General features: G+C 36.5%; 1 protein-coding gene across 2 annotated transcripts in view; it reads left to right on the top strand.

Annotated features, from left to right (window-relative positions):
- Window positions 1-563: 563 nt before the first annotated feature.
- Window positions 564-18,052, top strand: part of LOC124404329 (axin) — a 56,553-nt gene continuing 39,064 nt past the window's right edge. For both annotated transcript variants that reach the window (XM_046878378.1, XM_046878375.1), the window contains exon 1: window positions 564-1,241. The gene's annotated coding sequence lies outside the window, so the exon portion shown is untranslated. The remainder of the gene's footprint in view (window positions 1,242-18,052) is intronic.

Below are 18,052 nucleotides of genomic sequence, written 5' to 3'. Positions count from 1 at the left end.
TTTACCCGGATCATTATCAACAGACTGTAGGCTCATCCGACTCCTGCTCTCCTCGCTATTCAAATATAGTGTATAATTATACAAACGGGGTTCCGAAGCGCGTCAACTCGATCCCGCAATTAACTTAAAACGTTTATTTTCAGGGGAGACTGTATAATACACTGGTAAAACGCTCTTCATTACGCCTTCATGTACATTGTACATACATATATATATATACACACGATATCCTATCTCAGTTTCAATTCAGGTTAAACGCCAATTCCGTGGTTTCTTTTCAACCCTCTCACTTGACTTCTGTCATTCCTTTCTATCAATTCCACATATTCTACAAATCTATGAAACATGTTATTTTTTATTAAATATCGCATTGATACTGAAGGTGTTGAAACTTCCCACAAAAATTGTGAAAATTTTGTGAAACCGTGACAAAGTGCAGGGTTCTCGACAGCCTATCGTCGGCCCTGGCCGAGGCCAGAGGGCAGGCGGCCTGTTGATTGGCCGCGCTTTGAACGTTAGTTGGCCAAAACGCCGCGAGATCGTGCGGCAGGGTAGAAGTAACCAAAGACACTCGTGTGAAAAGTTTTCATGGCGACGGTATGCTTTTCGGTAGTTAACGGGGACACGAAAGTGAAGTGTTTGGGTGGTTGAGAGAGAGAGAGCCCCGCGAGGTTTTCGCCGTTGTGTGCTATTGTTGTTGTTGTTGTGTTGTTGTTGTTGTTGTTGTTGTCGTTGGTGGTGTTTTCTCGTGCATGGTTGAAGGGTGGGAGGGAGGTAGGTAGTGAATATCGGTGCATCGTGAAACTGCCTTGCGGATAAACACATCGGTTTCGGGATCGCACTCTCTCATAGCGAGAGAGAAGAGGTTCTTCGTCGTTCGCGGGTTGCACAGAAATTATAATCATCTGGAACGACGAGGGACCGGTTGTGACGACCGATGACCAGTTGACAGGATAACAAAATATATTCTCTCCCTCCGTGAGACGATGTTTCTTCGTCGTGGAAGAGGCGGCGGTGAGGTTGAAGGCGGCGGAGATCTACTCGTCGAAAATCATCATTATCATCATCATCATCAGCAGCAGCAGCAGCAGCAGCAGCATCAGCAGCAGCAGCCGACCCTCAGAGGAACATAGAATATATACAATACAACACAACGCATAGCACCCGTCATACACGCATCCAGATCCGTATACCTCTACTCTACTCACCACCGTGTGCCTGCATCTCTCGATAATAAACAGGTAAGCTGGTTAGGTCTAGAGCTGAGATCGCGAGTGGCGTTATTCTTCTGTTTTTTTCTTTTTCTTTCTTTTTTTTTTTTTCTTCTTCTTCATCAGGCTGAAGTTAGTTACGTTAGCGTAACGCGGAACATCGTGGGGAGAAAAAAATCACTATTTCGCAGTTTTATGTTAGTGACTTTGAAGTGACCAAGTTTCGAATATATAGGTATGAATTACTTTTGCCACATTATTATAATTTATATACCTACTACGTTTCAGAGATTTTTCAATTTATTACGAAATAAATGCTTATCCGCTACACGATTCGTATAACAATATAACGGTATCAGTTTGATTTTTCTTTTCTTTTGTTTTATTATTATTTTTTTTTCTCCCTCTCTTTTCTTTAAACTTTTGTTTCACCGACTACAGTTCTTCTTCTGCCGCTTTTGCGGATGAGTACAACACACACACACACACACCCGTAGGTAGTTTTCGATCGTCAAATATTTTCTTCGCAACTACGTTCGCGTCGAACAATATCGTGTGTATAATGCACACATCTCTCTCTCTCTCTCTCTCTCTCTCTCTCTTTCTCTTGCTCTCGCACAATGCCCACCCACACACACCGGCGGGCGAGTTTTCCTCTCTTATATTCGTTATGACCGTGGTTGTGTGGTGTTGCTGCTGCTGCTGCTGCTTGATGCCGCTGCTCCGACTTCAGCTTTTTTCTACTTCTTCTGCACTCTGGTGTGGCGGCTCCAAAAATAATACAACACCGCGCTTCTGTGTAGGGAGCATTCATCCACACGGTGTGTGATCTAGGGACGAGAAGAAGCGAGAGAATAAGAAGACACGCCGTTGCGTCGCGTAGCGTCCCCCCCCCCCTCTCTCTTTCTCCCTCTCTCTGTCTATCTATCTATCTGTCTGTCTATCTATCTATCTATCTATCTATCTATCTATCTATCTATCTATCTATCTCTCTATATCCATGTGTCTACGGTGACCCAAAAAAGTTATCCAACCACGGGCAAATCTCTGGCCTGCCCGTCCGGTTCCCGCTCGTTTTAGGTGATAAACCTGCGCTACCTGCGCTAAAGCGACGTATCCCAAGAGGCAGAACGACTCAAGCTACTAGTAATTCGTGCACGAGAACGCTTCGCGTTCTTGTTGTTTTACGTGGCTACGCACAGCGATGACCGGAGTCGGCGGCTTGACTCTGTGTGGTTGAAAACTGCCGCTACCGCTCTGCTGCCTTGGGGCGATGCTGAAACGTGCGCGATGCTGCTAGATAATAACGATGATTTATTTGTGTCGAAGGAGGCGTGTGTGGTTTTTCTTTTTCTCTTTCTTCTTCACATTATTTTTTTATTTTTTATTTTTTCATTCATTTTGTTTTCCAATGTCGTTGGTTCTTTATTTTTTTTTTTCCTACGATTTTCTCCCCGAGAAAGATAGACGAGTTATAGATAGGAAGATAGAAGTATAGATGAGATGAATAGGAGAAACGAAATCTATATTACACGGGAATTATAAATATCGTGCTACGCTCGCTTATCGGCTTATGTATGTATTGTAGGATTTCGGCCAGTGGAGGGGGGGGGGGGGGAGGGGGGGGACATGTGTTCTGTTATATGGCAAGTGTGCGAGGGCGAAGCACGTGGGTAGAAACCGGAGAGTCTATTGAATTGTTGGAATCGGGAGTTTTCGATTTCAGGTTCACGTACTATACATGGATTTTTGAAAAATGATAATCGTTACTTTGGAACGTTGAGATGGTGTTTGAAATTTGGCAAACTTTTTTGTAAGCATAACAAAGCGTTATCATTATATATACGAACGTTACTTGGATTTTGAAGAGAGTGAAGTTTGGACCGTTGATGTAACGATTCGATTTAAATTGAGTAATTTATTTTTAAAAAGCAAAGTGTATTCAGATTTTGGAAATAAAACTTCTTTGAAGTTCTTCTAAATTTTCAAAATAATGAATTTTCTTTTTTTCAGTAATAAAAACAATTTTAAATTATGTCTTATGATATGAAATATAAAGTTACAAAACAGAACAGTGATTTTATTTTATTCTTCAATTAGGCTTAGTTAGTTTAAACGTTACTTACACTAAATGCCTATTCATCTATTTAGACAATAATCACGTACGTAAATTTCCCGTATTCTGAATTTCTGGAATTGTTTATTGAAGCTTTTTATCAATCGGTTTCGACGACGCGACGTGCAGATATTATCAACATCAATGATACATGTTATATTGTACCGTTCTATATCTTCGTAAACATCAACGATATATATATATATACATATATATAATATTTATTAGAATCGTATCATTCATTACGGATGTGTCGATACACTCACTTACAATAATTATATATGTTAAAAATATTACTCACGATATCTACAAACAACGTTTACATATATATAAACGATTAGAGAAATTTTCAACGAGAAATTTCTATCAGCGATTAGATTCAGCGACATTATATGTATATATTTATGCATTTACATACATACATATACACACACACAGTCACGCGTATATTATTATCTTATAATCGCACCTCGTGGAGATTAGTTTTGAATTTAACGTACGCTGCTTTCAATGAGCCAGCAGCATCAGCAGCATGAGTAGAGTATACGTGTAGGTATAACGATAATAGCTAGTAATAATAACAGCGAAGACGGCGTCGACAACGTGGACGAGGACGAGGACGCTGCTTCTGCTTAGTTTCGTTTCATTTCGTTTCATTTTCTTCGTCTTGTTCATGCCTTACAATATTTAGTCTCTCTTACTCACTCACTCACTCTCCCTCCCTCCCTCTTTCGGCGGTTATTCGCGTCGGACGAACGAAAATTTTCTGAAGGTTGAAACAACAAACTCTCTCATCCCTCCTCGTGTATCTTTTTTTCATCTTTCTCTCTCTCTCTCTCTCTTTCTCTCTTCCGTTTTTTTTCCTTCTTCTTTCTTTCTTTCTTTCTATTATTCCTTTTTCTTATTTTTTCTCTCATTCCTCTCTCCCATTGAGATCAGTTGCTGTAGAAGAATAAACGCTAACAATTTTCGCTGCATTATGTCTGCGACAATTGCTGTTGTCGACTCTGCAGTATGAATGAAAAACGTGAAAAACGATTTAACACTCAGTTGAAATTGGTCAAGTTAATGTAAAGAAAAATTTATATTTTCTTTATTTTACAATGATTTTTAAGGAACTAAGATTTCGAATTATCAGCGTGTATTGTTTTATTACGGTTTACTGAATTTTAAACTTTTGCTTTGTGTTTTTTGTCTTTTTTTTTTTTTTTTTTTTTTTTTTTTTGTTCCCTCTCATTTTCGGTTCGGTTATATTTATCGTATTTATCCTTTTATAATAATAATAATGACGATGATCATGATTTCGCTGCTTTTCAAATCTATAATAATGCAATTTACAATACGGGAAAGGTTTAAGATTCAGCGATGAGGAATTAAAATCTATTGACTAGCGGTTAAAAGATATAAAAAAAAAAAAAAATCATCCGCGTAACCGATAATTTTTCACACGGTATATCACGTTATTTGTTAATTTTTCGTTACCACAATTTTAACTTTATCCATATGTACAATATTCGTGTTGCGTAGGTATAGATATTTGTCTCAACTATATAGTAGACTTTGAAGGCAGAAAAAAAAAAAAAAAAAAAGAAAAACATAGGATCTAAAACGATGTTCCAGTAAAGAAGAGAATATTAAGAGATTGATATCAAAATCGTCAGATTTCTGCAGATTTGTATACAGAATACATATATGTATACCGATTTAATTTCACCACGTATATGTATACATATATATGTATACACGACATGACATATTCTTCTTTCATGAAAACTTATTTTCCTCTAGTTATTTATTCTCTTCATTAGACATCGTCCGATCGTCGTCGTGTGTACATACGAACGCACATTACACGCGTAGGTACACGCCTGAACACGTGATTACGTGTCTCTACTACATACACACACATATATATATATATACATATATGTATATGTATATATAATGGCGGACGTTATATTCGATGCGGGAATATCGCGGTGCGACGGGCATACGGGGCATAATTATTTCAGAAAATGTTAATAGGTGTCTACGTCTGCACTCTTGAGTTTCTTGACTAAGGCCTGGGGAATAAGGGGGCGGAGGGGCGGTGGCTGAAGGGGGGGAGCGAGACGGAAGATCAGAGTCGGGAGCGGTCGCTTTGATGTTCGCCGCTGCGCGACTCCTTCACGCCAATAAAGTAACGGTTAAAGTTCCCTTTAAGCCTTAATGCCATTATCCTTGCTTTATGCCCCCCTCCCATTCCCTTTCCTTCTCTTATTCACTCTCTAGCTATCTTTCTCTCTCTTTCTCTCTCTCCCCGTATCTCGCTTATTTATATGTGAGTATATGTACGTGTAGTTTTTTTTATCCCCCCCCCCCCCCCCCCCCCCCCCCCTCTCCCACCTCCTTGTTTTCCATTTAATCTCACCAAACACGCTGGATTCGTTCGTTAATTAATTCATCGAACTTTTTACGATGTGCAGTAAGTAAGGCTGGAAGAAAAGAGAAGAAAAGAAAGAATGAGGCTGAAGTTAGTGTAAAGTTAACGTAATAAAACATCAGGTTTTGAAGTTCGGCAATCGTTAATGTGTATTTAAACGAAATTTTTTGGGGGGGGGGGGGGGGATTATTATTGTCCAATATAATTAAGAATGACTTTCTCTCGAGAAGTTGGCTTTTGAAATGATGAGTTTGGTTTGAATTATCGTGGTGGACCAAAGTTCGAATAATCTTGAAAGGTTCGAATTAACGTTACTGATTCAAACATCATTCATTCGAAGCAAGAGAAGAGAAGCGAAGAAAAAGGGAATAACGAAAGGAAAGGGAAGAGGAGGAAAGCTTACGATTTGTGTTACATGTACGCAAACACTTCGTCTGTTTTTTTTTTTTTTTTTTTTTCTTATGGATGCACAATTTTTATGCATTCTTCTCTTTTTTTGTTTTGCAGTTTCCTTCTCATTGTCAACCGATTACTGATAAAATTTCTCATTTCTTTTTGTACACGCAGCGTAGCAGTTCGAATGTTTTAGCCTTAAGATCGTCACTTCAGAATTTGTGAAATCAAAAGGGAAAAGTAAGAAGAATTATATATATATATATATATATATATATATGTACGAGAAAATTATATACTTTATACCTATACTTCTTTATATATAAGGAGTAGAAATAACCAGAAGTGAAAAGATTCTTTTAATCTTTCCTGTAAATGAAAGGAAGAAAGAAAGAAAGAAAGAAAGAAAAACGAAGAAATCAAGATTCCAATTTTTATGTCTATTTTTTATTTTCTCTCTCCCTTTCTCTCTCTCTCTATTTGAAATTATTATATCTATACACAATAATAAATTAACGGTGACAGAAAAATTTAAAACTCGTATATTGTGTAGGTATATACGTTAAACTATAAAATTTGCATACTCGATATATGGATTCAATGTGGGCGTATAATGGGAAGAGGTTTCTTGTCTTTTCTTTATTTTTTTCTTCCTCTTCTTCGTTTTCTTCTTCTCTTTCTTACTCACAAATTTTTTCATAAAAAAAAATATATATATATATATATATACATATATAATAATTGATGTTACGTTGCATAATTATTTAACCGTTACATTACCTGCACTCCATGCACACGCTCATTTCCTCTAACGTAGATTTGTTTCCGCTGTAACGTAATTTCTTCTTTTTGTTTTTTTTTTTCTGTTTTTTTTTTTCGTTTTCTTTCTTCTTCTTTTTCTCCTTCCTTTCTTTCTCGCTTCACGTTTTACATTCGTTGGCCGCTGTTGCTACCGTCATGGAGTTTTACCGACGACTTGTTATTTAAAATGAATCCGTCGTTTCGTCTACCGCCGACCAAACGAAGCAACCTGGAAAATCCGTCAAGTGTTATGTACAAGGGCTGCCCCTAATGATCGTACCTACCGAATAATTTGAAACAAGAAAAACGAATGCATGAATTTTACAGAAATAAAATTTAGGTATGCGATGTTATACGGCGTAGGTTGTGATAATTAATTCGGTGGGTGGAGGGGGGGGGGGGGGGGGGGGGGGGGGATTCGCAAGAAGAAGAACCTTTACAAAAAAAAAAATACCTCCAACTTCACGTTCTGAAAATGAAAGTTCGATTCGTGGTTAAAGATTTTAAAGCCCTCGGATATCATTTTACATGAAATTATATGAAGTTTTTTTTTTTTTTTTTGTTTTGAATCACTATAGTGGATCCGCCATTACAAATTTTGGAAGTTTGACATTGGATTCGTTATCGGTGAGCCAAAAAACTTCCGCCTACCAATTTCTACCAAAAAATCGGAATATTCTTAGATTTTTTTTCCACCATATATTGGATCACCGTTTTGGATATCGTAGACTGATTTCGAACTCGTGATCAGCCGTTAAAAAAAAACCGATGGATAAAAAAAATTGAAAAATTATTGGAGGTGATTGTTTTAACTAAAAAAAAAAAAAAAACGTCCAGATATAGTGAAAACTTAACTTTTCATTTACCGGATGATTACAATGACTTCCTTTTTAAAACCTTGAAAAAACCAAAGAAAAAAACAAAAACAAACAGAAAGATAACGAAGAGCGAAATGCAAATAATTACATTTAACACAGAAAACGTACATTTTATTTAATATATACGTACATACACGCGTATGCAACGACGTCTAGACATCTATAAATCTTTCTCTCTGTATCTGATGTATGACGTATAAAAATATGACGCGATCAGAACGCACCGCGCGTATTTAACGATAAGTGTTAATATGACCGTGGGCGAAACAAGCATCACAGCGTGAAGTTTTTACTTATTGATTGTATTGAAGGAAAACCAACAAAAATTAAAAATAAAAGAAATCTTATCTGTGTGTTTATTCATAGTAAACAGATGCTGCGTCTCTCATCTCTGTATTATATAATACACAAGTATAGTATATCTGCAATAATATCTATAAACTTATGACGATGAGTAACAATAACAATAATAATAACAGCTATAATAATAATAATTCTGCTATTATTAATAATAATAATAATAATAATAATAATAATAATGGTCATGATTTTTAGTCTCAAAGGATGCCGCCACGGTTTAATTGCCTCATCCTATATGCACTTCTCTCTTTCTCTCTTTCAGAGTTCAATGTATGCGTTACGGCAAGTTAAGCATATTTTTTTTTTTTTTTTTATTTACACGCGTACAAAGGGTGATGTACGGTATATACGCCCAGCAAATAAAGTTCGGTTGGATGGAAATTCTCGTCTCTGATATGCAAATGTCGAATATTGTATATATATATGTAATACACGATGAAGAATAAAATCGTGATTTTATTACAGTTGCCGGATTAAATATTAGAATTATATAATCTATAATATATATATATATGTTTTTCAAACACTCGATAAACATCGCTTAGAGACGGTCAAGTGTTCTGTGAAATTTACAAAAATTGCATATTCTCGAATTTCTTTCTGCATCTGAACGGCACGCGATTTCGTATAAAATTCCATGGGGGAAAAAATATTGTTGAGTGAATAAAGTCGTTATTTTTAAATTTTTGCAATCTGTAATCACGGTGTTGGAAAGTTGGAGAAAGTTGTTGTTGTTGTTGTTGTTGTTGTTGTTGTTGTTGTTGTTGTTGTTGTTGTTGTTGTTTTTTTTTTTTTTTTTTTTTTTTTTTTTGCAAATTTTAAGAACGCATGGGCCCGAGAAGTCTTTGCGTTGAATAGATATATTATATTTATCTCTGCATGATCGATTGATTGAATTTTTTTTTCTTCCTCTCTTAGTTCCAAATAGTAAAAACTTTCAAGAATATGGAAAAAAAAAAATTTTTAAATCTCTTCGTGCAAGATAAAAGTAAAGAAAATTGAAATGAACCGTCGGAATGAAAATTTGAATTTCACACTTTGTGTCGAATGAAATTTCAACTTCGACAATCCTTAAACAAAGAGAGGAAAAAACCAAAACATAATGCAAAAAAAAAAAAAAAAAAAAAAAACCCCCAACAAAACTGAGAAAACTGAACTCATCTCGGAGTCGTCGTCATAACGGCGATGATCGATATATAGTGAAAAAAAAAAAGCTTGAACAAACAATATGAGGTCAATTAAAAATTCGTTGACTTTTTTTTTTCTTCCCAAGTAACATGTCCGAATATACGTACGCGTGGCGCGTTTATAATGTGTATAATTAATACGTTTACGTACATCTCTCCCCTGTTTTGTGGGAGTAGATATATAAACTGGCGGTAGGGTAGGGGCAAGCAGGGGAGGAGGGTAAACGGCCGAGAAAATGAAATTTAATTCTCAACCATACACACATACACAGAGGCAAAGCTGCAAGCGGCACAAACGCGAAAGCTCTTTAACTTGGTGCACCAGCAGCAACAGAGCACAAGCGGGACAAACGCGCCTAAGGTTAGGGGTGGAGTGCGCAAAGGTTAGGGTGTAAGGCAAGGCTTATACGGGGTGCAGAGCAGAGAGGCGATCGGTGAGCTCTGCGGCTCTACGGTATGGAAACGGGAAACGGGAAACGGGAAACTGGAAGTGGAAAGTGGAAAGTGGAAAGTGGAAAGTGGAAAGTCCGGGGTAACGTGCAGGGTAGCAGGTGTACATTTCGCCCCGCGTCGTCTGCTGCCCAAGGAGCTTATGTGTACCATAAAGTTAACCGTTGCCAAAGTCTTTGATGATACGGAAATCAAATGATGTATGAACTAGCCGCACGACCCACCCTCCTTCCCTCCCTCCTCCCTCCTCTCCTACCGATTGCAATAGCACGTGGTATCAAACCGTCCGGCGATCTTCATCTTTTCGTTATCTGATATGTGACTAGGTTAAATTTTTGGCCGGCTCGCGGCGGGGGGGGGGGGGGGGCAGGGGGATGGGGGGGATGATTCTTATCCACGTAAGATCTCTGTATACCACGCGGGCTTTTTCTTTTTTTTTTTTTTTTTTTCTTTTTTTCATATTGATTTTTTGTCACGGGCTGCTTATAAATTCACGCACATTTGACACGCGACTATACGGTGAAGGAAAAATTGACTTATTGAGTGGCACAAGAAATAACCTAAATGTTGGGAGATTTTTTTTTAAACGCTATAATTCTTGTTTATTCTAACTTTTTCAGATTCAGATCGATTATAATAGCAGATAATTTTCAATGCGTTATAAATTCGTATGTTGATAGGCAGGTTTCTTTAACGATCCATACTTTTGTACTATGTAAATCGAAATATTGTCAGGATTATGATGGTGAAATAGAAAAGAAAAAAAAAATAAAATTTATCTTACGTACGTATTATGTATTAATTGAACAGTTCTGCATTGTAAACAACGAGAAAGTTAGTAATACATATACAGGGAGCGTGAAATAAATCGTTTGTTTTGCCATTTTCTCTCGGTATTTTTCTTTTTCTTTTTTCTCCTTTCTACCCTCGTATAATATGGGGCACAAAGCGTACTATACTGTACTTCACTGTACTGTACATGCCTTGGTTCCTTAGAATAATATATCTGCAGGTTTTCTCCTACACGACGTGCGTGCATACCTAGGTATATAGGTATTATATGACTATACATAGATAAGTGCACAATATGTTCATTGTACATGCACAGTTCACACGTATAAACACTCACACACACGTTATACCGTGTGTCCATGAGAAAGGTGGGCACCTTACGCGCGTTCGTCAAGTTGTTTACATTTTATTAACCAACAGTTACCGCCTGATTGAGCAGCCGACTCAATAATAATCGCGACTGTTTGAAAATATCCCTAGAAGCCCACCGTTAGCTGTGGGCTCCTAGGGACATTTTGTGACAAAATATAGTTTCGACACTGTTGGCTGTGGGCTCCTAGGAACATTTTTTGACAGTATATAGCTTTGAGACTGTCAGCTGTGGGGTCCTAGGGACATTTTGTGACAATATATAGTTTCGACACTGTTAGCTATGGGTTCCTAGGGACATTTTGTGACAGTATACAGGTTTGATACTGTTAGCTGTGGGCTCCTAGGGACATTTTCTGACAGTATATTGCTTTGAGACTGTTAGCTATGGGCTCCTAGGGACATTTTCTTACAGTCGCGATTGGTATTGCGTCGGCTGCAGCTCAATCAGGCGGTAACCGTCGGCCAATAAAATACAAACGACTTGACGCACGCGCGTAAGATGCGCACTTTTCTCGTGGACACACGGTATACATCCGTGCGAAACAAAAGCATTCTCTCTCTTCTCAATTCTCAAAGGTTTACGAGAGCTCAAGTGGGCGTATAACGACTGTCCCCCTGGCAAGGCGGCGTCTCTGCTTTACGTACATACATGTATATTATAATGTATATAAAATACACATGCATGTATAACCTATAGCATATACGTATTTAAGCGTGTGTACATACATATCATATGATGCACGTATAACTGCCATGCACTTTGTACGAATCCGTCATACGGAATCGCTAAGGATGCACACCACGCGTCACACCGATCCATCGTCTTTCATTGTCAGTCAAGGTGTTGGTGATTATGGGTAAATATACTCTCGCGAAACTCTCGTCTCATTGATACCCCATAGAATAAACGTTTTTAAGAATAATTATTGATGTTTCGTTTCATTATTCGCAGGGCGCTGCAATCGTTAATTGATCCTTTACCCGACTAGAGTGTCAATCTCTTTTCATATACCCTGCAAGTAACAGCTTACACCTAAATAGGATAACTATATGATAAATGAGAAAAATATTTTCCACATTTCTATTCTACCCGTGGAAACCGTGCAGGAATATCAAGAATAATATAGTCACGGGTTTTCTTTTATCTGGTCAAAAATCACCGGAAAGTCGGGGAATGTTTTTTTTTTTTTTTCTTTTCGCCGAATTTATGCTCAAATTGGAATTCAAATTTTTACATCGTTACGAACTTTGTATTAAACATCTTAGCGAGATACTTGTGACAAGAATGGGTACATGTTTCTATTGTCTGAATCAGATTCGAATTGAGGAAAAAATTGCCAAAATACTATTTGTTAAGGTACATAAACTTTTTTTTTTTTTTTTATTTTTTTTTATTTGTTCATTATTTCAACTCTGATATGTAGATACGTATATACATACATGTATGGCAATAATAATAATAATAACAACAATAATATAGCTCGGTCGGTAAAAACTGACCACATGACATGATCTTTGTGTAACATAACCTAACCGATTTCGCGGTTATCGCGATTATTTCTCGGTCTCGCATCGGAACTCGGTCGGTAAAAACTGACCACGTGACATCTTTCTTTCGTAACATAACCTAACCGATTTCGGTTGTCAAAAAAGGAGATCGCGAATCCTGTTTATTTGGGGTACGTTCAGAAAAGACCGGCAGACAAACGGACAGCAAAACGAACACAGGAGATAAGAGCCGAGAGAAACGGCGCGACGAAAACCGAACGGCCGGGGGGGTACACGGGGGTGAGTTTCTCCCCTTCAATTCCGCCGACTCCCATACCTGCACGTACTATACATACATATATCCCTCGGGTTGATCATCGCCGGTTTCGCCGTCCGTTTGATGCATTGTGTGCCCCCCCCTGCCCCCCCCCTCCCGCCCCTCTCCGGCGCGCTGCATGTACAATAATTGTCTCTATTGTTCAGGAGTGTCCCGCGTAAGTGACTATTGCTTTGATTCGTATTGTACCTGCATTATCAACCGAGCAGCGAGCACCCGCCGCTCGCCGATTCAAAGTGCCCCCGCTCTTCCTTCTCGAGCACGGCCACCACCACCCCTCCTACGACTTCATACCCCCTTCGTACCCCTGCCGAAGGCTAAGTGCTCGCAAAGGCTAAGTGCTCTTCGCGATCTGGCCCGCGGAGTCTCTCTACTCCCCTTCGAACCGTTAACCTCCCTCTTTCTCTCTGTCTCTGCGTGTCTCTCTTTCTCCGCTTACACCCCCTCCTTTTCATATATCGCACGTTTTTGCAATGCATCACGCGTATGCGTTACGTGTATCACATACGATATACATATGTATCATGTATAACATACCACCGAAATCGATCGACAAACTGTTTCCGCTTTATTATCCGCTAGCGTGATGTATTTTTTATATATGTATACCTGCTTTATTTACACGTAACAACTTGTAAGTCGAATTATCTAAAAAAAATTTTTTTTTTTTTTTTTTTCATTTCATCGTATACTCGTTTATTCCTAATTTACTCGAATTCGCAAAGTTTTTGGCATTGATAAGAAAACGTTGATTTTTTTTTTTTTTTTTTTTTTTTCATACACACACACACACACACACACAGGACTATACGTTATACTGTGTTATACCCGAGATTTTGAATGCATCGTTTGTGTTTGTACGTGTGTGAAAGAATTTTTTTTTTTTTTATATATATAATATAGACGTATGTATGGTGATAATTTTCCTCCATGCCGTCGTCATCGTCGGCATCAGTTGTCTTGTTGTTGCTCCTTAACCGGTGCGGCCGGATATCTCTCTTCTTCTCACATCTGCTACTTTTATTTTTCATTTTATTTTTATTTCTCACTTTTCAACTCCTCTCTCTCTCTCTCTCTCTCTCTCTCTCTCTCTCTCTTTTTCTTTTTCTTTTTCTTTCTTGTCTTTTTCTCTACGCTACTGCTCATTCTTTGTGCAGAGTCGAAGGGAAGATGAAAGATGCAACATAATAGCGGATCGGAATTTTTTTTCAATTCAGCGTGAATTACTAAATTTGACGCGCATCCGACACCCGGCGACACGGTAGAAAAAGAAGTCACGAGAGGGGGAAAAACAGAAAGAGAGAGATTCGTCTCGGATGAGTTATAATAATAATAATAATAATAATAATAATAATGGTGAAAATTCATATACAAATACAGATGCACGCACACTTAGGTACATTATAGATTACATGTATGGTATGTATATACATATCATGCATTTCGCCGGTGCGAAAAAAATACACTTTTTACAAAGAGGTTGTAGAAAATTTTTTTTCTAAAATGAAAAGAAAAGAAATAAAAAAAATACGAACGAACGAAAGCAATGGGAATTCGCGACTTTTTTTTTTAAATAGATTCCGAATATACGAAATGAACGGAAAAAAAAAAAAATCATCGAAATTCTATTCCTTTTTTCGCTCTTCCCCAATTTCTTTACCATCCTTTCAGCATACCTATTTATACCTATCTAGGTACTTCATTATATGCCAAGACGTGTGTACGATATACGTAGTACACGTGCGTACTGTTTGATATAACGAGTTATCGTTTATATTGCTTACGTATAACAGGATTACATTAGCGATGACGAACAAGCGGCATGTACGAGTATAATATAGTATACCTACGTGGCGATAAACGTTAGTGAAAATCAACCTTTCATATGCAAAGATATAATACGTCTTGTACACGTGGATATTATACATTATATATATATACATTATATATATATATTTATTGTATGCATATGTAATTCGTGGCACGTATATTAGCGGCGTTGCACGATTGATCTGGTAAATAATATATTCCCACATTGATATATATAATATGTATATATATATTAGGGTGGCGCAAAAAAAACCGAATACTTTTTTTTTTTTCGAGTCTCGTCTGACAAAATGTTAGTTTTTGATGTTTCAAGAGCCCACTCCAAAGGACAGTTCAAAATAAAATTTTTATGAGATCGCTCCATATTTTTTAAAACGTCAGAAATCGTCAAAAATCGATTTTTTTTTTTTTTTTTTTTTATACATCCTTTATCGTTACGGTATAATTTTATAGACAAAAAAAAAAATAAGTATCCGAAAGTTTCAGTTCAAAATTTGAATTTTGAAAGGTCGCTCATAATTTTTTTTCAAATTTTTTGGTGCATTTCTTTAGATATTTTCGAGCGACCTTTTAATATTCATATAAAAATTTCATAAATTTTTTTCCTCTTATTTAGTAATAAAGAATCGATAACAATACACCACGACATGAATTAAAAATCAAACAAAATACTGAAAATACAATTATTTTAATTTAATTTTTTGACGATTTTTGACATTTAAAAAAATTTGGAGCGACCTTTTAAAATTTTTTTTTTTTGAACTGTCCTTTGGAGTGGGCTCTTAAAACATCAAAAACTAACATTTTGTCACACGAGACTAAAAAAAAAAAAAAATAGTATATGTAGGTACCCTTATAGGTTTATAGGTTATTTATTTATCTTTCTCTCTTTCTCTTTCTCTCTCTCTCTCTCTCTCTTTTATTTCTTCTTTTTTTTCTCAATCTCGAGAACCTCGTCGAATCTACGGTATGTGTTAGAGGAATTGAGAAGAAAAAAAGAAAGGAAAAAAAAAACGTCGAACAAGAAGAAGAAGATGAAATGATATAATCACACATACCTATATCCATATAATCATAGTTATCCTTATAAGACATACACACACACACGAATATATATGCACTTCAAGTTTTAAGAAGTAATCAGACCGTCTGATTATCGCACATGGCTGGGAATTCGTCCCGCTGACGTGGGTTCATAATAATCGTTTGTTTCTCCTTTCTAATTTTATTTTATATTCGTTGTTGAATTTTTTCGCTCGCCTGGGCTTACAATATACGAGGCGCCTTATTATAAACTCTGAAAATTATTCCGTCATCCATATAATATTATGTATACTAACCTATAAATGTCTGTTGCTAGCTGCTGCATACAAGTTTATTCGCCACGTGTACCCCCCCCCCCCCCACCCCCTCTCTTCTGCCCCCTTATATCGCCTCGATTTATAGCAAAAATAAATTACTTGCGGATGTGCATAAAATAATGAAAACTTCTGCTCGGATGTAAAAATTTTTTTCACACTTTCCTTTCTATTCCTTATTCTCTCCCTCCTCCTCCTCCTCTTCCTCTTCTTCCTCCTCCTCTTCCTCCTCAACATTTCTTTCACTATGTAGCATGTAAAGTTGAATAAAAAAATTTTCCTCCGGTAATATCAATATTCGTTAATCTATCATCGTCTTTTTACAGTTTTATTTATTTATTTATTTATTTCATTCATTTTTTTATTTTTATTTTTTTTTTTTATTATTTTATCTTCTTCTTCTCTCACGGTACCCACAATGTATTGTACATACATTTTATCACGCCAACGTCATTCTATTTATACACCCACTGCATGTATCCCCATGTACAACACGTCTCTATTACTATTCTAGTCTTTTACTGTAAACCATTCAATCGATCGTGACGTTCATTAGCGAAAAGAAGGAAGAGAAGAAGAAGAAGAAAAAAAAAAAACAAAAAAAAAATTAGAAAAGTAAAAGAGAAATAGATAAATAATGACCACTGTTCTCTGCTGTTTAGTTATTTCTCTTTTTTTTCCTTCTTTTTTTTTTTTTTTTTTCCAATTTTTTTCGCAAGCGAAAGATAAACGGATGAAAATAAATTCTCGCCGCATGGTAGAATAAATTTATAACGCGCCGACTGGATGTGTGTAAAATATTGTTCAATTTGGCGATGAGAAGAAGGAGAGAAAGAAGGAACAAAAAAAAAAAAAAAAAACAGAAAAAAAAAAGAAAACCAACAAACAATTCTTCCCCTCGTACGTGAAAAGTTTATTTATACACACAGATTATCATACACTTCGACTAATTGAATATGTAGTAATTAGAAGGGGGAAAAAAAAAAAAAAAAATGAAACAAGAAAAGAAAAATCAAAATAAAATAAACAAAAAAACCGCGTCACTTGCGAGAAAAAAAAAAAAAATAAAAATAAAAGTCACGATATTTGTTTTTACTTGTTCCCTTCGCACTTTTCATTTGTCTAAACGGGTTTGGATCACCGAATTTAGATTAGGTTCTGCTGTTTTCTTTTTTTTTCTATTTTCTTCTATATCTTTTTCTTTTTCTTATTCTTCTCATTTTTCATTCGATATGTTTTTTCCTCTGAATTTTTTTTTTTTTTTGCGTCGCTGCTTTCTTGTAGTTAAATTTTGCTCACCACGTCCCTGCAGTAATATATATATATATATATATATATATATATATATATATATAGGTATATAAGGTGTATACTTAACTCGGCCAAGTCTCTTTTCACCACATGATATAACCTCTCAGTCTCGCGTTCGCGAATGAAATCGATCCGAGATAAGAGAATCGCGAGCGAAATAACTCGAGGTTTCAACTTACCACCAGCAGCCAGCTCCGTTTTGCCGCCGTTCTTACCCTTCGTATCGCCGTAGGTGTACACACCTACACACACCTATCCGGAATTAGGGAATTCACGGTGATTCAGGTGTACGAGATTTTGCTCTTAACGCTTACTCTGATATTCATTCTGCAATAGCTATACTCACAGCTTTTCACTTTAACTGTATTATTTGAATTTATTTATTTATACACTGGAAGGTGAGAGATAACAGCTCAATCGGTTCGTCGATACTCGAATACTTTATTTATCGTCGTCGATTGAGTATTTGTCAAATTTTAGACGTATTGTATTCGCTATTTAAATATACAAAAAAAAAAAAAAAATATGAGAATATTATCTAATGAAATTAGATAAAAATTATTGATTATTTTTGTTTTTATAAAATCGGTGAAACAGATTTTCTTCTTTTCTTCTTCGTCGGTAGTTAATTCAACATTATACTATATCGTCATTTGTTGATCATAATCAATGTCCGTGTTGTTAAAAAATTGAATATTCAACGACGCTTTGATATTTTCAGTTACGATGGGAGAAAAAATGGTGCT

This window comes from Diprion similis, chromosome 3 (assembly GCF_021155765.1).
Source record: "Diprion similis isolate iyDipSimi1 chromosome 3, iyDipSimi1.1, whole genome shotgun sequence".
NCBI classification, from domain to species: Eukaryota; Metazoa; Arthropoda; class Insecta; order Hymenoptera; family Diprionidae; genus Diprion; species Diprion similis.
Note: the sequence above shows the minus strand (reverse complement) of the source record. Positions and strands in the feature narration are given on the sequence as shown.